The sequence below is a fragment of the Ixodes scapularis genome, unplaced genomic scaffold (assembly GCF_016920785.2).
Source record: "Ixodes scapularis isolate PalLabHiFi unplaced genomic scaffold, ASM1692078v2 PGA_scaffold4__175_contigs__length_147842914, whole genome shotgun sequence".
NCBI lineage: Eukaryota > Metazoa > Arthropoda > Arachnida > Ixodida > Ixodidae > Ixodes > Ixodes scapularis.
Genome location: NW_024609879.1, coordinates 62,054,004 through 62,079,504, shown reverse-complemented (window position 1 = coordinate 62,079,504; position 25,501 = coordinate 62,054,004). Strand labels below are relative to the sequence as shown.

General features: G+C 48.6%; 1 long non-coding RNA gene across 1 annotated transcript in view; it reads left to right on the top strand.

Moving 5' to 3' along the window:
• Positions 1-7,181: 7,181 nt before the first annotated feature.
• Positions 7,182-25,501, top strand: part of LOC121048109 — a 33,656-nt gene continuing 15,336 nt past the window's right edge. The window contains exon 1 of the long non-coding RNA XR_006078302.1: positions 7,182-7,267. This is a non-coding gene — a long non-coding RNA (uncharacterized LOC121048109). The remainder of the gene's footprint in view (positions 7,268-25,501) is intronic.

Below are 25,501 nucleotides of genomic sequence, written 5' to 3'. Positions count from 1 at the left end.
AAGCAACTTTTTTTTTTGATGATGATGTCTGAAACTTCGATCCGACGCAAAAACAAAGAAATTGGAAAGTGATAAATTCATAACGAACTCCAATATTACCTTGTATTAATTGTGACGATGGATCAATACAAACTTTACATCGATTTGCTGTAGGTTTTATTACTTTTTAGCAGTGTTTTTACTGAGACGAACGTGTTTTCGCATCCTACTGCTATTTCCTCACTTACCGAAAATATAATGAACGATATTGTCCTTTCTTCTTACGGAAGTGGGTGTGCCATTGATCGTTTAGAAATGAACTCTAGCGCAGGTCCCGACGGAATATCTACTAACCTTTTAAAATTAAATAACCACATATCTGGAGTTCTACTTTGCAGGTTGTTCCAACATTCCCTCTCCAGTGGTAAACTACCTGATGACTGGAAGCTTGCTCATGTTATTCCAATTTTTAGAGGCGGAGATAAATATAATTTCAATATGTACAGACCCATATCGCTCACTTCCGTTGCATGTAAAATCTTAGAATATATACATTCATCCTAGATTAGGACCTGCTTCAAACAGCCTTATTTTTTCTAATCAGCAAGGGATTCAACGCGGTCATTCCTGCGAAACACAATTATTTGAATTGATTACTAATCTTCACCTTTCTGTTTACTTTTCTTGCCCTACCGATGATATTTTTATTTATTTTGCTAAAGCTTTTGATTGAGTTCCCTATAACAGACTAATATACAAATTAGAAGCTATGAGTATAAACACTTTGTTATTGAGGGGATAACTGCTTTTTTAACAAACCGCTTTCAATCTGTTGTAATTAACACGTGTGTCTTCTCCCTTATGGCGGTGAAGTCCGAGGTCCCTCAGGGCTCTGGCCTTGGTCCGTTATTGTTTTTTTTTTTTATATAAATGACCTTCATTCTAACATTCAATCTACCATACACCTCTTCGCAGATGATTGCATCATATATCGGGGAATTTTGAACCCCTTGGATTTTCGCATACTCCAGCGGGACCCAGACATAATCCAGCGATGGTGCACCACATGGTTAATGCAAATAAACACTAACAAAACTAAAACTGTCACTTTTACAACGGAATTACAAATCACTCATCACGTGTACACGATTCAGAGGACCGCATTGTAAACGTTATGGCAGTTAAATACCTCGGCATCCACCTAACAGCTAGCTTATCATGGAATCTTTATATTCAACAGGTAAACCGCAAAGCCTTCAGAACTCTTGAGTTTCGTAAACGCTCTTTATTTTATGCTAACAAAGAAACAAAACTCCCCGCCTACACTATCCTCGTCAGTTTGCAGTTGGAGTATGCATCCATCATATTGCACCCTCATCAGCTATACTTAACCAACCCTATTGAGGCACTTCAAAGTAATGCTGCAAGATTTTTAACTCGCGACTTCTCCCGTACTTCCAGTGCGTCTAACATAAAACGTAACCTTAACTTAAAACAAACCATTCGGTACAAAAGATGAACTGCCTGCGTGTCATTCTTCCACAAGCTCTATCATGGATCATCTCCCTTCAGGACCTCATTCATTCAGCCTGCTCATCGTATTTCGTCTCGCGTAGATCATCACTTTTAAGCATCGCCCATCTTTGCCCGCACTATGTTGTTCAAGCATTCTCCTCTGGTTCTTTCCATCTGCGAATAGAACAGCCTGCCCAGAGAAATCGCGTTAATCACTTCACCTGATATGTTCCTTAGTTCGTGAAGTAATATGTATCAACTTATGTAGTGCTGCTTTGTGTTATGTTTCCATCCAGTGTTCTTGTTATTTATGCTGTTTAGTGCTTGTTTAACATTGTTTATGCCAACTATGTGATCGTTTTTTATTATTTTTGCACCTCTCCCAATTGTATTACACTTTGTACCATCGCTCCCCTGCCCCATTATGTAATGCCCGTAAGGGCGTTTAGGGCAAATAAATAAACAAATAAATAAATAAATAACTACATGTAGCTGAGATTTATTCCAGCTTTTAAAAAAAATTCTCCTTGGCATAAAGAATAACGGGGAATGAGCATACGTTTTTCTAATGACGATGTTTTCGCTATCCTGCACCAAAGGCTCAGATAAAGTTTTTGTTTTTTTAGATTTTATGAGCTTTAAATATAGCCCTAATTACATGTTGTTTTTTGACATTTAGATTAATTTCTCATATTTCGTCCCTTCTTTCATAACATAGTTACACACAATTAAACCCACGCTCGCCCAAACTGCGAAAACAAGAAAACACCTCCATGTTTTGTTTGTTCCACAAATTACGGCAAATAGAATATTTTTCATAGGAGACAGTGTATCTGATTCGCAAACGCTGCAACAATGTCTCGGGTTCTGCTCACAATTGCTGCAATTCTAAGCGTCTAATGCATCAGCTCCAGTAAGAAACTTCCAGAAGTAAATCCCGATCTTGGCCCATGCCAAGATATTGCTCAGAGACGTTATCTCACCACGTGGGCTCTTATTTTGGCTGAACACGAGGAAGCATAATTTATACAGCATGGGCCCAAGTAATTTATTCCAGTTAAATCAATCGCAAGAATCACCTTTACATGCTACGACAATCTAAGTTATCACGAAAGTGAGCCTAAGTTGTCGATTTGTAATGCCAAAATATTGAAGAAAGCAATTGCCTTCAAATAAAAAAAAAACAGCAATATTTAGCAATGGGTCAATAAGGCATAAGGCGAGGCTATTTGGGTCTTCCATTTGGCAAAAAAGGAAGTAAGAGTGAAACCAGAACAATCTAATTTTTTCCTCCTTTTTGTTTTCGTTTTATTAAACGTCCTAATGGCCCACAACAACAGTTTCGTACCCTGAAAAAGGACCTTAACTCCACATTGTGTCATTTGAATTTTTCTAAATTACAGACGAAGGGGAGAATTATCTTTATATTTTTACAAAGCGAATATACTACATAACCTTATTTTCATATTACATTACAGGATCGTAGCATGCAAAGCGTATTTTTACGATTTATTTAAAGTGGGATAAATTCATTTATTTAGATTAATTTATATCTTTTATCAAGGCTGATTATATCTTTGCTTACATAAATTTTTCAAAAAATATTGCAGCTTTTAGAGTGGAAAACGGGTGCCATTGGCCCGGCCAATGCCATTTATTTCGTCGAAAACCTCACAAAACTGTGAGAAAAAAAAAAAAAAAAACAAGCAAGAAATTAATGGATGCCGGAAGCTCCCGGAAATTGCAAGTGGGGTGGAAATTGATCAAAATACTGAAGTATCGGCACTGATGTTAGGATATTTTTCAGCTGGTCAAAAGCAGCCTTGCACTCCGATGTCCCAGAAAACTTCCATTTCCTTTTTGAGTGGTTGGCTTGGGCATAGCAGAAACGGCCTGAAATTTGCTAGGGTCGGGTTGAACGCCTTCTTTGGACACGAGATGGCCAAGCACTTTAATTTGTCGTGCTGCAAATCGACATTTTTTGCGTTGAGTTGAAGGCCGTTGTCGCTTTGACATGACGATACGGCAATCAATCAACGCAGGTGCTGCTCAAATCTGTTTGAAAATATGTCTACATCTTCTTAGTAGCAGAGGCATATTTTTCCACTTGAGGCCGCGCAACAGTCCATCCATCAAACGTTTCGAATGTTGCCGGCACGTTGCACAAGCCAAAGGGCATGACGGTGAACTGGTACAGGCCATCGGGCGTGACGAAAGCTGTTTTTTCTTGGTCGTTGGAAGCAATAGGAATTTGCCAATAGCCTCAACGGTGTCTCGGGGAGAAAATTACTCAGCTCCCTGTAAGCAGTTGAGGGCATCGTTGATTCTTGGTATTGGTTATACGCCTTTTCGGGTGATCTTGCTTCATCTCCGGTTGTAAACTCAAAATATCACGGTACCATCCTTTTTCTCGACACTAACGACTGGTGGCGCCCATGGACTCGTAGAGGGCGTTAACGACACCATTGTCGAGCATGTCGGTGACCTGGACATTGATGACGGTTCGTTCAGACGCTGAAACGTGATATGGGCGTTGACATAGGGGTTTCTCGTTGCCTGTATCGATGTGGTGAACGCCCGACGTGGAACGTTCCGGCGAACAAATATGGAGATTGACTTGCGCAGGACGTTGAGAATTGAGTTCTTTGGGGACGAATAAGGTGGTTATCTTCAGTGGCTAACAAGAACTGGTCCTTGTCTTCTCTCTGCCGCGCTAATGAACACCAATATTCAGAAAGAAAATTTTCGTAATCAAAAACTTCGATAGCTTCGTATGGCACAGCGAAAGCAATGACTTCATCTTCAGGAATAATTATTGGGAGGGAAGGCATATTTAGAGCCATAAAAAATGCGGTGCCATTGTCAAGGCGAAGCAGAGAAAAAAAGACAAAAGTGCCGATCTTACAAAAAAAAAAAAAAAAAAGAAAGCTTCGGAAGGGAATTATTTCGTCGTTTACCCTGAGACTGGGTTTTTTTTGTAGAGCAGAAGTAACAGAAAAAACAGATAGGTCTCAAACTCAGCTACAAGTTTATTTCAACAACCTCCTCTTATATAGTTCGTTCTCGTCGTCATCAACCAATCACATACGACTTGTCCTCTGCACCGTGACTTTACAGGTTCCACACTATCACAAAAGAAGCGGACACTCCCAACCAGGGAGTCGAGACGCCGAGGCTGAATAATTGAATCGGTGAAAAAAGTGAAGAAAATGGAGGAATTCGTAAGTCATCAAGGATGGATAATTTGATCGTGTCCACAGCAATGTTGTCGCCGGGAAGGGGGCTTTCAGCGAAATCTACTTCTGCACGTCCACAATCAATAACAACCTTTGTTGCTTTTCAAAAGTCCCTCCCAAGAACGACGTCCTGACAGCAGGAACACAACACGAGAAATTGGACACAGTAACACACATGTTGAATGACAAAACGTACTGTACAGACACCTGTAGGGACAATGTTTTATGCACCAAGAGCCTTAAAGGGGCGATCGGAAAACAAGGTTGTGACACTCTTCAACTTACGACAAAGGTCAGCCTGAAGAACTAAAACTGCAGCGCCGGTGTCAATTGATGCTTCAGTGCGCGAACCATCAATAACTACATCTATCATATTTCGGGTAACTGGACGAGGACTTATAAATGTCGAAGGATCTGCAGCTCTTACGGTCTCACCTCTGGAACGGCTCCTTGCAGTGTCTCTCTGCAATGGACAATGTAATACGTAGTCGCAGTTGAGACAGTGAACGCAGTCTGGGAGATGGAGATCTGCCTTGCGTTTGCCGAAGCTGTAGACCAGCGTAATCTTGGGATGCATAGTGATCACTGAACCGAAACCTGGTCGATACTGTGCTTGCGGGGGGGGGGGGGGGGGGGGAGAGGAGAGGGAGGGGGAGGGGGGGGCGTAACTCTAAAAGTTTTTACGGCGATAAAAACGGGCGAAATGTCTAACATAACCACATGAAAAAGCAAATGGGACGTTTTTCTGGCTTCCTACCTAGGTGAGCCCTGCGTGCTTGCCAGCGAGGAGGTGAAAATGGTCGCTGTGGTTGGAAGACCCGAGCACTTACTGGACGTGTTACCATCGCGGCCTACGTAGGCACAAACGGCGGTGACGCACCGGGCGGCATAACGGGGCAAGGGACCGCGGCTCTGACTTGATTCTGAATTAGCGCTCTGGTCGAAGGCGAGATAAAGGACTCCGGAGAGGTCGAAGGCTTTCCTAATTGGCAAGCCACTTCGTCGCGCACGATCTCTTGAATGCCGCATCGGAGTTCGGCCAATTTGTTGAAGGAGCCCTCGATTGCAGTTGTCAGGCCAGCCGGCTCTATGGGAGGTTCCAGTTTACGTTTAGCTAGCAAACGCCGAAGGCGCGGCTCCGAGAAGTTCTGTCAGATGTCGATGACTTCAGAGACAGTCGCAGGCACTTTGACAACAAAGATATGAAAAGCATCTTCAGCAATGCCTTTCATCTTCTTCAGTTTTTCATCTTCGGTCGTGTGGGTGTCAACACGCTTGCACAACTTCAGGACATCTTCGATGTAGCTAACGAAGCTTTCATCGTGCAGCTGGGTGCGTGATGCCAGTCGCAGGCTTTGTCTTCTGTCTTCTTCACCAATGTCTTCTTCGCGACGAGCTTCCGCTGGGCAGGCTTTTGAAATACTTGCTGGATTTTTGCTTTGAACTGGGGCCAGGTCGCCAGCTCTAACTCATGGTTGGTATACCATAGTTTTGCAAACGTCGACCAAATAAAAAAAAGGCGTTATTTAGCTTCATGATGTCATCCCATTTGTTGTGGAGGCTCACCCTTTCAACCGACTTCAACCAGTCCTCAATGTCGTCGTCACCAGTCCCGCTGAAGAGCGGGTCCCGCTGACGGAGGGCTGCGGCGCATAAGATGGTGTTGCACCAGCAACAGGAAGTGTCTGGTCAGAAGTGGTGTCCTGCGCTGCACCGTCCGAGGCTCCTTTGCGTAGTAATCCCTGGCGTGGCATCGATTTTAGTGGTCCAAGATAGAAAAACACTTGTGAGTGAGGTCTGGATAGTTGGGAAAACCCGCACCTCCATCAGTTGTAAGGAACCGATGCTACAGACTGATGGGGGTATATTATTTACAGTGAAGTAGTCAGGTTGAAAGAAAGGCCGCTGGGAACCCAGCTCGTCGTGCGCTCTGCCCGAATGAACCTCTTCCTCCTCGTCTTTCCTCTGCCACGGTGTTTTTCCATAAAGCGCTGTAGATCTTCTCTTCGTCACAATATATATATATATATATATATATATATATATATATATATATATATATATATATATATATATATATATATATATATATATATATATAGAGAGAGAGAGAGAGAGAGAGAGAGAGAGAGAGAAAGAGAGATTTTGTTTTGTGGTTGTTGCTGCTGAGCTTGTTTTCCAATAAGAAATTTCGTCGTCAGTCAGCACTAGTCCTTTGTACAACTCCTTTCTTCTCTTTAGGTTTTTTTTTTGTGCGCTGTAATGTTTTCTTCAGCCCCAACTCCTCCTGGGACCAAGGCGTTGCCTTCCCCTATTCCAAAACTCTCTACCTCGCTTTGCTACTCCTGTGTCGTAACGAACCTGTTTATTTATGTCCCACAGGTGTTTCCTCTCCAGGACGAGTGGTACGTGACGTACAGGAACTACGAGGAAGATCCAGCGTTTGGTTCAGGCAAATGCTTGAAAGCCAAGCAGGAATCTCCAGAAACGGAGGACGGCTACCCAATCGTCCTCAGCTACAAGGGCTCAGAACCCAAGTAAGTGCAACTTAATCAATCTTAAGAAGCAAAATGCTTGTTTTTATATCTGCCTTTCAAGCCGTCATACGCAGAACTTTGCTTTATAGAGAACGCAGTGGACACTGATGTCCATATCAACTGGCCTGGTACGCGCCACCATGTTCGCCTTGCCTAACGTGATCATTTGTTTTTTGCGCGAAACGTACAGGGGCGGTATGAAGCCAGTTTCAGATGTACTCAAGGCGAAAGGATGCGTGATGTGGAGTTGTTTTCGAAACGTGCTTTATTTTTATACACGCCTGGCCTCTTTTGGCGTGGAGGGGGCGAAAAAAAGGAGGAGAAATGCGATGAGGGGGGTCTGAGAAGGGAGGAGGAATGAGATGAGGGATGAATACCGTTACTTGGACTCACTGAGACGACGGTTCTTGGTTTGGTCCATCCAGGGAACGCGATTGGCCGGAGTTCGAGTGCTAGTGTCGCAAGCGCTTCAGCGCTTTCCAGCGATACTCCGGAGCAGTACAAGATTGAGTGAGAACATGTCGCCACGACCCAGCAATGCTATACTTTGTTTCAGCTTCGGTCCAGACGCAGCCGATGCTACAATCGCGAGCATGTGGCCCAGAACAGTGCTTGCACTGCAGAGCGCGCGTGCTTGGCATGGATGCTGAAAGCCCGGAGCGCGCGCTTGTAGCTTTGGCTGCGTCTGGATCGAAGCTGAAACGAAGTATAGTCATTTCGGTCCGGGCCTGGATCGCCGGGGTTGGTTGGATTATATTCACCGATGTTTGTTTGCAAACAAGCTCATACCACCCCATATCGGCGGACCCCTGCGCGCTTCCGGTTTTCCTCTTCTTTTCCATTTGTCTCTCCTCCTTTTGTTATTTGTACTACTTTGTACAATGCACTAATGTTCTTACAAACCTACTACAGAAACTTCTCTGAATGAAACTCTTCTTACCCGACCGCTGTGCGTTGCTGAAGAATAAATAAATGTACTAGCGGAAGTCTACTGGGGCACCAAATACTGTGGCGCCCTCGTGGTATCAACTCCCACAGAATGTGGTGAATAAGCGGACTTGCCAGACCGGTGTCATCATTACGGTATTTGTTTGTAGCCGTCTGAGCGCCACACTCTTCCAACAGGAAAATTTCTGCGGGATCGGATGATGGTCCACCGGCAGGAGTGCGGAGAGTTAGGCCCTCGAGCCAGTCTTTCCTTTTTTTATTCTCAAGGAGGTCGATGTATTGATATTGATGGACGGGCTGAGGGATAATACGTGTTGAAGGCAAATTTACCGCATCTAGCTGCGCCCTCGCGGCCTCGATCGCCCGCTCGTTTCTCGGAATGTTTAGTTGGCCGGGAACCCACGCGATCGTTATAAAGGCGACAGTCTTAATTGTCGCAATGCTCGAAAAAGCGGTGTCGTTGTGCCCGAAAGATTGCCATAAAAATACGTCACCAAGCACGCGCCGCTCAATTGTAGGCTCAAGGACGACGCTGTCTTTGGCGTCGTCCTCGAGGTCGCCCTAGACGTCGCCGTCTAGGCGTCGTTCTCGACGTCGTCCTAGACGTTTTCCTTAAGGCCCCCCAAGAAGTCGTCCTCGACGTCGCCCTAGACGCCATCCTCGACGCCGTCCTAGACGCTGTCCTTGACGTCGTCCTCGACGTCGTCCTCGACGTCGTCTGAGAGGTTGTCCTAGATGACGTACTTGGCGTTGATCTCTAGAACGTCGCCCTAGAAGTCGTCCTCGACGTCGTCCTAGACGCCATCCTCGGCGCCGTCCTAGACGCTGTCCTTGACGTTGTCCTCGACGTCGTCCGAGAGGTCGTCCTAGGTGCCGTACTTGGCGTTGATCTTTAGGGCGCCGTCCTCGACGTCGTCCTATACCTTGTCCTAAATTTTACTACGTGTAGAAACATTACTCAAAACATTTCTTTACCGGGACTGTAATGCTTTCGCCTAAAGGCCGGTTCAGACATACAGCGGAGCGCTAAGTTAGCGCTACGTGAGCGCTCGAAGGAGCGCTCTTCTGGCGCTTCCTGGCGCGTGATGTAGCGCTCTGTTAGCGCTTCAGAAGCGCTTTGTCAGAGCTCTGTTAGCGCTACAGAAGCGCTCTGTTAGCGCTCTCACGCCCCTTGTGCCGTGCTTGCTGCTGCGGAATAGCGCGTGCACGGCGATTCCTTGGTTGTTGTTTTTCATTTGGCATTGAAAGAAGAGGAGGTAAAAGAGCGGCTCTCTAAGCAGAGGGTCGGGCAGGCGACCCAGAGTCATGGACTCTGAGCGACTAATTGATTGGTTACAACTCATCGCTTTCAATTCGATATGTTTGACGCTGGTTTCAAGGACGCGCAGGTAAAAATAATCGCCTTCGAAAGAGCTCTGTGTCTCGGTCCCTCAGCCTAGGAACAATGTTCGCCGGGTACCCGTCGGTATCTCGGTGGCGAAAGATTTCGCGCACCCAGAAGGCTCTTCTGGGAGTTAAGCCGTCCACACAGATATGCACTCATCGCGTATGTAAGAGCATTTGTCGCATTTCTATTTCAGCATCCCACATGTCCGCCACGGTGCTGCTGATGCACACCCAACCGCAGGAACCGGAACCGCAGTGCACCTGCTAATCCGCAGCACCGCAGTACAAGAAGCGCTAATGACGCGCTAACACGGTGCTACTGAAGCGCTAACAAGGCGGTACTGACGCGCTAACAAGGCGCTACTGGAGCGCGAACAAGGCGCTACTGGAGCGCTAACAAGGCGCTACAAAAGCGCTAACCAGGCGCTATATTAGAACGAAGTCGCACGCTGAAAGCGCCACATGAGCGCTCCTTGAAGCGCTCACGTAGCACTAACTTAGCGCTCCGCTGTATGTGTGAACAGGCCTTAAGTGTACTCTTAATTTTTTTCCGTTATGCTTATGTGCTTGCGTGGAACGGATGTAGGTTCGGATTTGCGGGACCGTTGGGTTAAGTCTACCTGGGCGGCACAGCTCCCGAAGAGCTTCTCTTGCGTCGGTGTAGATGACCGTCTTCGTCAAGTGGATCTTCCGAACTTCCGTAGCAGATGGAGTGGTGAGCAGAATTGTTTCAAGCTCCGCCGCGAAGGAACTGCACGTCCTACCAACGTTTGTGGCCTAGTTTCGCCTCGACTGGACGAATACCAGGCGATCTCAGTGCGTCCTCGCTTGCCCCAGGCTGCGTCAATGTAGAACACCTCTTTGTTTTCAAGATGTTCGGCTCCTTTTTTATGTGATTGGAGACTTGCGTCATTTGGCCTCCGATGATGTTGGTGACACGGTTTTGGGGCAATGGCTTGTCTGGTGTGATAAGTTCGTTGCCCCATGGTGGAGGTGGCGCGTTGTAGGGGGCGATTACGGTAAAATATATATATTGGTGAGGGCACACAGGACGGCGAACGCTGCGGCACGATTGGCCAAATAAAGTACTACAGGCGTGCGCCCGAGCAGCCTCAGTCGACGGCGTCTCCACCTTGCAGATGGTGCAACTGAGTACAAATAAGAAAGAAACGAAACTAAAAGAGTGTCTCGTTCCCATAGCACCTAGGCACGCACTCTATCCGTTCGGAGCATCTGCTCTCACCTTGACGGACGCTAGCTTGAACACCGCGCCAGGGATCACTCCGCTTCAATGCCTTCCTAAAACTGTTATTGCCGCCGTTGAGGCACAAAATCAGAGTCAAAGATGAAGTACCGTCCAAGCAACACGCGTAGAGCAAGTGTCAAGTTTTACATGACGTAATCCACCCAGAAAACTAGCTCAGCTTATCCCAGTCTAACCGTTAGTTTCCCCGTTAGCTGCAGGGGGACAACGCGAGGCGCGAATTAGGCACGAGTCTCGGGTCAGCGTTCGGCTCAGACTCGTGTTCTCTCCGATGGGACACGTGTCTCGACCGAACGCCGATTCACTCTCGTGTCCAATCCCAGCCCTTTTTAGCTGGAGAAGAAAATTAAGTACAATATCCTTCGTATCAAGGAGGTGTTGTTTGGCACTACGGCCTTCCTACCAAAAAGGCGTTGGTCAATACTACGGCCTTTCTATCAAGGAGGTGGTAATTGGCACTATGGTTATCCTATCAAGAATGTGTTGATTGGCAATACAGCCTTTCTATCAAGGAGGTGTTGGTCAGCACTACGGCCTTTCTATCAAGGAGGTGTTGGTCAGAACTACGGCCTTCCATTGAAGGGGGTGTTGGTTGGCACTACAGCCTTTCTAACAAAGAAGGTGTTGATTGGCACTGCGGCCTTTCTATCAAGGAGGTGTTGGTCAGCACTACGGCCTTCCTTTGAAGGGGGCGTCGGTTGGCACTACACCCTTCCCAACAAAGAAGGTGTTGATTGGAACTACGGCCTTCCTGTAAAAAAGGTGTTGGTCAGCACTACGGCCTCTCTATCATGGAGGTGGTAATTTGCACTATGGGCTTCCTATCAAGAATGTGTTGATTGGCAATACGGCCTTTTTATCAAGGAGGTGCTGTTCTGCACTACGGCCTTCCTATGAAAGGGGTGTTGGTTGGCACTACAGCCTTCCCAACAAAGAAGGTGTTGATTGGAACAACGGCCTTCCTAGCAAAAAAGTGTCGGTCAGCACTACGGCCTCTCTATCGAGTAGGTGGTGATTGCCACTATGACCTTCCTATCAAGAATGTGTTGATTGGCAATAGGTCTTTCTATCAAGGAGATGTTGGTGAGCACTACGGCCTTCCTATGAAGGGGGTGTTGGTTGGCACTACAGCCTTTATAACAAAAAAAGCGTTGCTTTATACTACGGCTTTCCTATGAAGGAGGTGTTCGTCAGCACCAGAGCCTTCCTATGAAGGGGGTGTTGGTTGGCACTACAGCCTTCACTAACGAAGAAATTGTTGATTGGCACTACGGCCTTCCAATCAAGAGGGTGTTGGTCAGCACCACGGCCTTTCTATCAAGGAGGTGTTAAGTGGCACTATAATAATAATAATATTAATAATAATAATAATAATAATCTTCATTTGGAGTCCTTGAGTCTCAGGTGGAGGAGCAAAAGGTAAACAAATGTACCTGATGAGGCCCCACCATCCCACACATTGCTCAGCAGGGAATCAAAACAGACTAGAAATGAACACAAGTAAAAACGACAATAAATCTTATCAAACAATATTTCACTGTGCGAAGTAGGCGCGAAACAATCCTTCTACAGAGTAATGAATTATTAAACCACACCAGGAGCAAAGTACAACTTGACAGGAGCTAGGGGTTTTCAAGCGAATTAACACAAATAACGGTGGCCAGAGCTGATGATATTCTATTCAACCCAATGCATAACCAAAGCGCTATTTTCTATTGTAAAGTATAACGTTTCATGTTACTTTTTAAGGTAATAAGGGAAGTAGAATTCCTCATTAATTCAAAAACACTTGAATGGTCGTTCAAAAGCTGTGGTATTTTATGTGCTAGAGCTTGTGAGCCATAATTTGTCCGTATTTTCGGCTTTCTGTATATTCCATTTCTTGGATTATATTTTGTTGTTTTAGGGTGGTAGATCTCACAAAATTCATTTTGGTCACTGCTGTACTCGGGGTATAATGACATCGCTAGTCTTAAAATAAAGAGCAGAGAGATGTCTAAAATTCGATATTTTACGAAATATGGGGCTGAAGAATTGGTATAGCGAAGGTTTTCAATGCAACGAACAGCTCTTTTTGTAGGCCGAACAGTCTGTCTAGATTTGGTTTCGTTGTGGTTCCCCAAACTAGTAAGCAGTAATGTAAATGGGATTGCATAAGACTGTAGTAGACTTGGCACTTAAGCCAACAGGGAAGAAGATGCTTGAGTTTATACATGATTCCAATAGATCTGGTTTGCTAGAGCGAATATGATTGATGTGATCTGTCCAGCTTAAGGTTTTTTTGAACCAGACACCTAAAAATATTAGGAAGGACACTCTTTCTAGTTCTGAGTTTCTAAGTTGTACCGAGAATTTACTACAGAGTAGCTTAAGCACAGGCTTGAAAATAACATTTTTTGTTTTGTTAATATTGAATTCTATTTGACTAGACTCTAGCCACAGCACAAGTTCGCGTAACGAAATGTTTGATAAACCTTGTAATACACTGAGATCTTTTTCAGTAAAAAAAAAAACATTATTGTCGTCTGTATAGAGTATAATATCTGAAATTCGCGGCATGTTTACTATGTCATTTATGTAAAACAGAAAAAATATAAGGTCCCAGAATAGACCCCCGAGGCACACCATAATTTATTTTCATTAGTTGCGATTCATACTCATTGATTTTTATATATTGTGACTCTCCAGATAAATAGCTATGAATTAGGTTCCAAGTTGTGCCCCTCATGCCATAATGCGGCAGCTTTTTTTAGAAGAATGTCATGTTTAGTCGAATCAAATGCCTTGCGAAAATCCAGAATTCCTACTGTATAATATTGATTTTCAAAACTGTTAATTAGCTTATTTTTGATATATAACGAGGATTTTTCCGTGGATTTGTTTTCTGGAATCCATACGGTTGCTTTACAATTATGTTATTTTTTTCAAGGTAACTAGAAAGCCTAAAATTGCACCTGCTCTAGAATTTTTCAGAATAAAGGTAGCACGGGAATTGGCATATAGTTATTTATATTGTTGTGTGGACCACCTTTACGCATAACACGAATTCTTGCAAGTTTCATTTTTTACCGGAAATATTTCAGTCAATAGCGATGTGTTACAGATATGTTCTAGTGGGGAGCTTAGAAAGCGCGCGATTGCTTTAATTTATGCCGCTGTTATATCATCTTATCCAGCTGCTGTGTTATTGCTTCGATTCTGGTGGAGCCTCCTTATCTTTTCCCCCGTCTCAGGGCAGAGGAAAACTGAATTTGTAGTTCTAGCTGGCGACAAATAAGGCTGGAAGCTACTACTTTATACGGATGTAGTGGGGAAGGCGCCGCAATTTAAGAAGAGATCGTTAAACTTGTTAGCAAAGAATGAATTCGAATATGAGAGACCATCAATTACCAGTTCATTTGGAAGTATATTCTGAGGCTAGAGTTAAAACACATCACATAAACACATAAACACATCGTTTATAATTTAGAAAAATTATAAACGAACGCGGATTTATCGCCGTAATACTGTTTTCATGCTTTCCTAATTTCTTTGTTTAACTTATTTCTTACCTTTTTTATATTCGTGTAACACCAACTCATCTTTTGTTTTGACAAAAGTATCATAGAGTTTATCTCGCCGACCTATTCTTCTATACGTATCATGAGCGATTTATGGTTTTCTCATATTCTTGTTTTTTTTTAACATCTCGGAAGGGAAACGCTTTGTCATAGCATTCTTTAATCCTAGTTATAAAAATACCGTAGCATATACTTGGATCGCTTTCACTATATAAATCATCCCAGTTAATGTTTAATACAAGGTTATAGAACTTAGTTCTATAACCTCTTATGAAACTGATTCAATAGTATCAAGGAACTGTCGGCAGAGGATGCGATCTTAACAGATCAATATAAAGTCCCCTATTAGTAGAATTCTTAAATTCAATGAGGTGATATGCTCCAAAAGTTTTTTTATGTAGTTCATAAATTCGGATATTAGTCCAGAAATGGCTGATATAAGCAGCCACTACGGATCCTTCACATATTGCCGCGCGCGCAGCTGGCCAAGTCGGCAGCACGCGTGTGGCCTAACGGTTATCGCGCCTGCCTCCCACGCGAAAAGCCAGGTTCGATTCCTAGGAGCAACGTGTATTTTTTTTATTCCTGCAATTTAGTGTTCCGGAAAATTCGCGAATCCTGTTTCTCGTTCGAGGTCCGAATGTTCTACGCCTCGAATTTTCTACGCCGGTTATCCCAGAAGCCCACGCGGTACATAAGGGGTTTCGCGTGGTGAGCCAAGTCAGTTTCGCCTGAGCGTTCTATCCTGCTGCTTCGCCACCTTCGACGCCCGCGACGCTCTGTTGTTATCTTTTTTTTTTTCTTTTATTTTTGGTCACAAGTTCGTTCCATTAAACGTTTAGTTTTTTTCAGTTATTATCGCATCATCACTTGTCATTCGTGACATTTTGGTGGAGGTGCTGGGTAGTGCATGCCCGTGCAGCGCAGCCCTCCGAGTTCCCGCAGTACAAATCCGAACCCAAGGACCCATCGAAGACCAGATCGAGACCCGATCAAGTCGCCGCACCCAAGTTCTACACCCGGAATACGGACTTCTGCCACCCAGGACCAAGCAGCCAACGAGCCGATGATGGACGACCAGCCATCGCAGACCCCGATCGCCGCCGCCGTCATCTACCTGCTCGTTGCCCACCGAACCCCGACGACCTTCCAAGGCGAGACCCACGAGGACGTGGAGGACTGGCTTTTCCACTACGAACGTGTAGCACGCCATAATGGATGAACCACTGGGCAGCGCCTCCAAAAATTCTACTTCTCTTTGGAGGGTACCGCGAGGCAGTGGTTCGAGAACCACGAGGCGTCGCTTACGTCATGGGACATCTGTATCGCCGGCCTGAAAGAGACATTTACGAATCAGACACGACGACAGCGAGCGGAAGACTTCCTGCAAGTACGAACTCAAGGGCCCAACGAAACGGTCACCAGCTTCGTTGAAGACGTCCTTCGCCTGAGCAGCCGCGCCGACCCTCAGTCCACCAAGGAGCAGAAGCTGCGCGTCCTGATGAGAGGAGTGAGGTGTGACATTTTTGGTTGCCTTGTTCGCAACCCACTAACCATTGTCGATGAATTCGTTGTCGAAGCAACTAACATCGAGCGTGCCCTGTCAATCCGAGTCAGCCACTACAACCGACATCCGGCACACCTGTTGCTTTGACGCTGACATCTTCCCGATTCGACGAGGGCGGCACCAGCGCTGACAATCTTCGTGCAATTGTCCGCGACATCGTCCGGGAAGATCTCAGGGAGCTGCTGCCTACTGCCAACCAGCCGGTTGCCGAAGTGATACGCGAAGAAGTTCAGCTGGTAATTCAACCGGAGGCTCCTGCCAGCGTAGCAGCACCCGAGGAGCCCACCCTGACCTACGCCGCAATGGCCCGATGGCCACCGCCTCCTCCTCAAGCCTATGTCGCGCCGCCCCGACGTCAGTCTCCTGCGCCGCAGCACGAGTGGCGAACGCCTGACCGACGCCCTCTGTCTTTCCGCTGCGGGGAAGCAAACCACACTTACCGCCAATGCCCATACCGACGACTCGGGCTGCGCGGGTTCCACCCGAATGACCCACGCCCCCGTTATGGTGAACGCCCTCGGGAGATCGACGAGTACCTGCGACGACTTCAGTCACCCGAGCATGCGTCCCGCCGAGAGTTCTGGTCGCCGTTGCCACAGCGTCCAACTTCACCGAGGCACCGACCCCGACGTGAAAGCCTGTCACCCCTCGCTCCTCGCCGGGGAAACTAGGCGCGGCAACCCCTTTAGGTGGAGTTGCCGAAGACGACCGAGGACAAGATCCTCCAGGAACGTCGGAGGGCCCCCACTCGAACGCTACCAGAGACCGAAACGACGCCCCTGCAGCTGTGTCCAATAACCTAAACGTCGTCATCGACGGCCATGACGCATCAGCACTCGTGGACACCGGAGCAGACTATTCAGTCTTGAGTGGGAGGCTCTCCCGCCGCCTTCGAAAAGTCACGACGTCATGGGATGTACCTCAAATACGAACCGCCTAAAGGCACCTCATCACGCCCGTTGGGAGATTCACTGCTCGCGTCGAGATCCACGGTGAGACGTGCCCTGTCAAGTTCGTCGTTTTGCCAGACTGTTCGAGGGACGTTATCCTCGGAATCGACTTTCTCAGCGAGTATGGCGCCGTCATTGACCTCGGAGCAAACCGGCTGACGCTACGAAAACCTGTTCCACCACCGGAGGAACCCAAAGCGACGTCATCCGCGGTACGAGTCCTCGCAAACCACTTGAACCTACCACGGCGGTCAAGTGTTTTCGTATCTGGATGAGCATCGTACCGGCGTGCGGTCGTGTATCACTACTGCGTAGTGTACGTTAAAGACCCCAGGCTAGCGGCTGTACTGCACTGGCTAAATTGCTCATCTACAGCTATAGTCGGCTGCAACCTGAGAACAATCTTTTAGCTCCACCCACAAGCGCATTGCGCCCATCTGAAGTGCCTCCGCCGTCGAGAAAGTGGTTCGCTAGCAACGTTACTTTTTCTTCCACCAGGAAACCTGTCTTAAACTACTGCAATATTTATTTAATTCATTCAGGACATTTAAATAAGTTAGAATATGTTTTTGTCAAGGAAATAGCTGTTTAGTAAAGAAAGAAAGTCATGTCCATTGTACCGTCTTCCCAATTCATTTTCTGTCAAAGATACTGTCTGACATACCGTCTTCCAGCGCCTTCGATTGAGAGAAAGGGAAGCACTTAAGTTCCTGCAAATAATACATATTTAGTGATTTACCTAATTTTGTGGGCTTTGCGCACGAAATATGTGCCTTTATTTTGTTGGATGAATAGAAAACAAGAATAATTATACTTTTCGGGGTTTCACAAATCGGCACCCTCCCAAGTCATCGACACCACCACCGCGCCCCGCTCTCTTTGTCTTCTGTCATGGATCCCACTGAGGTGACATCGGAAAGTGATTCCCCTGATTATTCTTGGACCAAACAGCCTGGTGCAGCCTGTGGGATTTCCCTTGCTGCTACCCGTCTCGGAGAATGACACAGCACACCGGTTCAACAACACGTAAACATTTAATGACCGCTATCGCCCGCGCCGCGATCCCAACCGCCCCCGCGCATCCGCTGCGACGGCCTTTTATCAGCGGCGGAGCGCCGCTCGCGTGGCCAGTTGCCCTTGGCCCCCTCGTGGTCAAGATGACCACTTATGATTGTCGGAGGGGCAGCCTGGGCCAACCGCTTGGAATCGCCAGGTTGCCCACACATCTCCCCCTTCCAAAAACGAAAACAGAGGACGTCTTTGATGGTCTTCGGGGGGGCCTTCCTTCTGGGTCAGCAAGGGTCTTCTCAGATGAGCGAGCACGGGTCCGACGTCAGTACTTCTGGACAGTACCGATGCAGCCATGGGGGGTGATCTGATGATGGGAGCTGCGTCGCCGCTGTCTGGCACGAGGAACTAGAAATTAAAAACAACATGAGGCCATGGCGCGGTAGGAAAAAGTAGCCGCGCACACGAAAGATGCCTGTCCCACTGTGCATGCGGGAGCGCGGACCATTTCTCTTCTCCCCCCCCCAAAAAAAAAAACAACAAACAAACACCGAAGAGGGCATGAAGATAATACACTTAGAACTCGTGCTACTCCCGGTCGTCTTCACCGCCATCTCAAGTTGTACCGCGGTAGAGACGGTGTGGAATCTTCCGAGAGGTGGTCCGGATAGTCGTCATCTGGAACCTGCGACACATCTACCTCCTCGGGTTCATAGAAAGCTTTTAGGTCGGCGACATGAATAGACCCGCACACTTCACCAGATTCACAATGCACCAGCTCACAAGACAGGTTGGAGAGCTTGCTACTAACACGGTAGGGGCCATCACACCTCTTTGCTAAAGAGGCCGTGAAGCCTCTAGCAGCATCACTCAGCGGATGAGTTCGCCTCAGTACCAGATCTCCTACCTTGAACTGCAGATTTCGCCTCCCCTTGTTGTACTGGTTTTCCTGCTGCAGCCTCGAGACGTCGAGGCTTTCTCGAGCTTCACGCAGGTTCTCCGTGAAACGCGTCCGGAGATCTTCTGTGAACTGCGTGGTTGTGCGCTGCATGCTTGCAGGATCTGTGCAAAGGAGGCCGTTTCCCAGGGGAAACACGAGCTCTTTTCCAAAGTTAAGTTGGGCCGGAGTAAAACCCGTGGACCGGTTGATTGTTGTGCGGGTAGCGAATGCCATTTCTGCTAATTTCGCGTCCCAGTCTTTGTGTCGCTCTGTATGCGATACAAGCATCTGCTTCAGGTTACGGTTCACTCTTTCCGTGATATTCGCCTGTGGATGGTATGGCGAAGTCCGTTTGTGCCGTATGCCTAGCGCCTTGCACGCATCCACGAATACCTTGCTAACAAAATAAGAAGCGTTGTCTGTAATAAGCGTTGCGGCAAAGCCAAAGCGCGCGAACGTCTCGAGAAGACAGTCCCAGATTTTCTTAGAGTCTAGTTTGCGCAAAGGAAACATTTCGACCCATTTTGTGAAATGGTCGGTCACTACTAGCAAATACTGATTGCCGCGTGGACTACGGGGAAAGGGACCGACAACGTCGCAGGCAACACACTCCCAGGGGTACTTGCTTTCGACCGACTGCATTAAACCTCGTGGTTGGCCACCTCGGGGTTTTGCCTTCTGACAAACCGGGCAGCTACGAGCGTACCTCATCACATCCTGCCTCATTCCTGGCCACGTTGCAATTTGGGACAACTTTTCGTAAGTTTTGCTCCCACTGCTGTGGCCTGCCAAGGCGGGATCATGCATATATCTTATAAATGACTTACGCAGTTTACGTGGTATTACAGACCGGAATGGCGGGCCGCTGGACCCATCGTCCGCCTGGGGGATGTATCGCAGCAGGATGCCGTCGCTGCTGAGCAGGTATGAGTCCAAGTCTCTGGGATTCCCAGCGTCGGCTGAGTTTTCTTCTGCCAGCTGGTGCATCACCTTCTGACAAAGTCCATCGGACAGCTGGGCCGCTCGGAGCTCTTCTCTGCTCACCAGGGTTCCCCACCGCGACTCTGGTGTGATGGGCGCCGCATTGGCCAGTGCCACCAAGTCGGGATCCACCTGCATTTCCTGCCCGAGAAGTGGAGCACGGGACAACGCATCTGCAACGTGGTTAGCCACTCCACGCTTGTACTCGATTGTGTATTTGTAGCGCTGGAGCGAAAGGGCCCATCGAGCGAGTCGTCCTGCAGGGTTTTGAAGCCCTTTGAGCCACGAGAGAGCCATGTGGTCAGTTTGAATGCTAAACGAAGCGCCGTCAAGGTAAATGTCAAACTTCTTAAGCGCAAAAATAATTGCCAGGCACTCTTTTCCGGTTGTTGAGTAGTTTCGCTCCGCTCCGGTCAACGTATGACTGGCGAAAGCTACGGGACGAAGAACGCTGTCATGTTCCTGCAGAAGGACTGCTCCTAATCCGTAATCGCTTGCGTCGGTCTGCAAGACGAACGGACGATTCAAGTCGGGCAGGTTTAAACACGCGTTTTCAGTCACAGCCCTTGAAAAACACGCGAATGCGGTTTGCTGCTCTTGCCCCCAGCACCATTTCGTTTTTTTTGCGGAGCAATCGGTTCAGAGGTTCAGTTATCTCAGCGCATTGCGGAATAAAATCTCTATAAAACGCAATCATTCCGAGATATCTCTCTAGGCTTTTGACGTCATAAGGGGGTGGGTACTCCGTTATTGCGCGCAGCTTATCTTCATTTGGCCGCAGCGTTCCGTTATCCACAACAAATCCGAGAAGGTTGATTACAGGCGATGCCAACTGGACTTTATCTGGATGAATCGTAAGGCCGGCTTGACGCATTCGTTCGAGTATGATCTGAAGGTGCACGAGATGCTCCTCGAATGTTCGTGAAAAGACCACTACGTCATCCATGTACGCCATCGAAAACTCGTACTTCGCGTCACCGAGGACAACGTCCATTAGGCGCTGAAAGCTGGCGGGAGAGTTGGACAAACCAAAGGGAAGGCGAGTGAATTTGAACAACCCCCTATGGCAAATGAATTCGGTCTTCTTTACATCAGCCGGATGAACTTCGATTTGAAGAAATCCGCGGCTGCAATCGAGGGTTGTGAAAACAGTCGCGTTTCCAAGGGCATACATTACTGAGGAAATACTAGGAATCGGGTAACTGTCTCTGACTGACACTTCATTTAGGCGCCTGTAATCAACACAAAGCCTTGCTGTGCCGTCCTTCTTTGGAGAAAGGACTACCGGGGAAGCCTCCGGGCTTTTTGACTGACGAACTGCGCCTGTGTCCATCATTTCCAATAGCGCCGCATCAAGAAGTTCGCGCTTGTGAGCACTTATGGGTCTCGGATTGCACCTCCGGGGAGGTGCATCCTTGGTTTCGATGCGGTGCTGTAGGAGATCGGTTTTCCCAGGTCTTTCCGTGAACATCGGCGAGAAGGGTTCCAGCAGTTGCTGGAGCTGCTTCTGTTTGTCTTCACCGGAACACTTTTGCACGGCTTTGAGCACGCTGTCTGGAAGTAAAGGCATCTGCCCGGCAAAGTTTAACGGGAACGCTTGGCCGCGAATACAATCCTGCCGTCTGGTAAACGGCGTTAATTTCATTTCGCCACCCAACCAATATCTAGCTTGGGCAAAGTCGAGCAAAACCCGCTCCGCTGCGATAAAATCTCCACCCAGGATCATGGGCACCGGCAGTTCTGGGAGGTATACGAACCGTTGTCTTCGTTTCCTACCATGAAAGGAAATTCGTAACCTGACTGCGCCGGCAGCAGGCAGTACGGACCCCGATGCTACTTGCAATTTCACGTTTGCTGACCGAAGATGTATCTTTCTCTTGTTACATTCCGAAAATACAGCATCCCCAATAAGCGATATGTTTGCTCCAGTATCTAAAAGAGCGGCTACTGGTATACCTAGTACATTCACAGTCATACGAGGGTCAAGAGACTTGGGTGTAGATTCGATTCTACTCACAGCTGGGATGAGCACTGTCGGTTCCTCGTTTAGTGAGGTTGTTCCTACCCCCGTCGACTGGTGCGAGTCCCAGCTGCGAGTAGAATCGAATCTACACCCAAGACCGCGAACGGTGTGAGCTGGGCGCCCGGTTATCGACGCGAACGCGGACACGCCGGGAGTCTCATGACGGAAAGTGTTGTGAGCTGGCCGCCCGGTTGTCGATGCACGAGCAGACACGCCGGGAGTCTCAACACCGCGAACGGTGTGAGCTGGGCGCCCGGGTCTCCATGGAAAATCGGACACGCCAGGAGTCTCACAACGAGGAGTGTTATGAGGAAGAAAAAGTGATGGAGGGCCACCGAGGGTCGATAGAAAAGCGTCTGTCCCGGAGCCCGTGTGAGCCTCCGGGAGGCCCGGAGGCGGCTGCGGCGACTCGATCTCGTGGATTGTGTTTTTGACGCGGCCGGCGGAGAGTAGAAATTTCTTACCACCGCCGGCCGTAGCCGTTTCCCTGTGTCTTAGGCGGCCGCTGCCGTTCGCTGCAGTCCCGGTGTATGTGTCCTTGCTGGTCGCATCGAAAACAACGGGGCGTGACCCGCCCGTCGGCTTCGTGCGGTGTCCCTCTCTCTTTTGCCTCTCCCAAGCTCCGCGTTACCGGTCCAGAGGACAAGAACTCATCTTGACCAATGGAGGGGCTGTAGCGTTGTGATTGTGTGCCTACCGTAACCGCTGGACCTCCGTGATTCGTATGCACGAGGATCTAGGGTTCGTGATTCGTATGCACAAGGATTTGGGGTTCGGGAGACGGGCGCCTGACTGGAATCGTCTTGTTCTCTCTCGACTCTATGTGCACGTGCGTTTCCAGACCACGCAAATGATGATTCCAGAGTCATGTTCTGCGGTGGAGGGGGTCGGTATCTTAGTTCCGCGAGGATGTCGGCCTGGAAGGTGATCGCCTCCCGTGCCATCTCGTCTAAATTCGTAAATGTACGTCCCCTGAGATGGAGATGGAAACGCGGGTGGCTTTGGCGGATGGCGCGTTGTACTTTCTCCGCGTCCGGTGCCGCGGCGTCGGCGATATCGTACAGGCCCTGGAGAGCCCTTACAAACTCAATAAGTGACTCTTCTGGGTGCTGTGTGCGCGCGCGCAGCTCGTCCTTAATCCGCACGCTGTAATCCGGAGGCAGGAACTCCGTCCTAAATCGTGCCTCAAAATCTGACATACTTGTGAATTTAGTTTGTCATTGCCTCCACAGTGCTGCACTGTCTGTCAGTGCAACCGGAAAAAGGCGGGTGAGGATGGATTGGTCGTCAATTCCCGACGCAGCTTGGTAGTCCCGCAGTTCCGAGACGAACATCGCAACTGACTTTCTATCTGCGTACCCCGAAAAAACCGGAACGCTAAGCGAGAGCCTTAGGAAGTCCCTGGGGGGCGTACTTCCAGCAGGAGTGGGTCTTGAGCGCATCATCTGCTCTCGTTGTATGTTAAGAAGCATGGTCATGGCCACTCTTAGTTCTGCTAGACCACTCTCTAATGATGCGTCTATCGGGACTGAGACTGCAGGCTTAGCGCTGGTTTTATGTCACTGGCGTTGTTATCCGCGAGTGCACCGAGCGTCAAAAGGTCGTCCTCACTCACGTTTCTGTCGGCGTCCTCTGTAGACGACATCGTGTTGTAGTGGAGACTTGCGCAGGTCGATGAACGTGGGCTTGCGAAGAAACGCCCCCTCAACTTTGGGCAAACTCAGGAACGCAAAATTGACTATGTAAAACGTAAGAATGAACCCAGTTTGCTGCCATCCTCCCAGACGAGCAGCATATCACGTCTGGGCGCCAGTGTGGGATTTCCCTTGCTGCTACCCGTCTCGGAGAATGACACAGCACACCGGTTCAACAACACGTAAACATTTAATGACCGCTATCGCCTGCGCCGCGTTCCCAACCGCCCCCGCGCATCCGCTGCGACGGCCTTTTATCAGCGGCGGAGCGCCGCTCGCGTGGCCAGTTGCCCTTGGCCCCCTCGTGGTCAATATGACCACTTATGATTGTCGGAGGGGCAGCCTGGGCCAACCGCTTGGAATCGCCAGGTTGCCCATAAGCCTTACCGGCGACACCAAAGCGGTTCTTCAAGAAGCACAAGCGAGGTCGGGTTTTGAACAGCGGCCAGCGGGAGCTGATCCTGAACGCTTACGTTCGGACGCGACATACCGAGCCAGACTTGACAGTTAACGAGGTCTGTAAAACTGTCAGCCGGTTGCTTGGTGTCGGCGTGTCGACCGTCCACGAGATCAGGAAGAAGGCGAAAGAGAATGACGGACAGGTTGCGACACCCTCTCGAAAGCGACCTACGAGTTCAGGCAAGCAACGGCGCAGCGTGAAGTACGGCGACTTTGTGCTGTGTGCAGTGAGATTGTAGGACAATCGGGGACCGACAAAGAAGAAGCAGAAGCTTGACCAGAGACAGCTCGTGAAAGAGCCTTTTCGAGCGAATCACCGTGGACCCTCGGTAGCCTTTGGTAGATGTATATATGTAAATATAATGAGGGGTAAGCCTTTACCCATCAAGATCTTGTGTGCACCGTTTTTTTCGCCAGAACGAGATCCCGACCGTCGCAACGATAATGGCTGAGTTCTGTGCAAGCCCTGAGCTCCCTTCGCTGCAGAAATGGACTATGCTTCGCCTTCTGCATGACATTGGCTTCGAGCGAAAGAAGACTGGTCGAAACTCGCGCATGATCGAGCGAGACGAGATCATCACGTGGCAAGAGAGGTACTTGCGGGACATTGCACGTCACAGGCAAGAGGGTCGGCAGATCTTCTACCTCGACGAAACGAGGGTGACGGCAGGGCACACTGTCTCGACGGTATGGGTGGACTGCACCGTGACCTCGTCCCACGACGCCTTCATGAGGGGTCTGACGACGGGCCTGAAGCAGCCGTCGAGGAAGGGCCAGCGCCTCATCGCCACGCACATCGGCAGCGAGGACGGCTTCGTCGCTGGGCGCCTGGGCGTCTTCCGCGGTGTAAAGACCGGCGACTACCACGAGGAGATGAACGGAACACTATTTGAGAAGTGGTGCGAAGCTGTTCTTCAGATGCTGCCGACAGGGAGTGTCATCGTAATGGACAATGCTTCCTACCATTCGCGGCGGTTGGAAGCAGTGCCAACGACGGGTTCCCGGAAGGAGGTGATCCAGCAGTGGCTCACGTCAAAGGACATCTCGTGGGATGCCAAGATGCAGAAGAAGCAGCTCCTTGACATCGTGGCGTCGGTCGAGCCACTGTATTTGAAGTATCGCGTCGATACTGCTGCAGAGAAGGCTGGTTGTACGGTAGTGAGACTTCCACCTTACCACTGTGAGTTCAACCCCATTGAACTCATCTGGGCACAGATCAAGAACGGCGTTGCAGCCAGTAACACAACGTTCAAGATCAGCGACGCTGAAAGGCTGCTCAAGGAAGAAGCCGAAAAGGTCACGGCTGACAACTGGCGCAATGCTGTGAGGCATGTCGTTGGAGTGGAGGAAGGCTACAGACGAGGCGGTGCTTCAAGTGCCCGTTTAGAGCCGATCGTCATCGAAGTGGGTGAAGACGACACATCTGGGAGCGACCTGTCTGGTGTGGAGCCGCT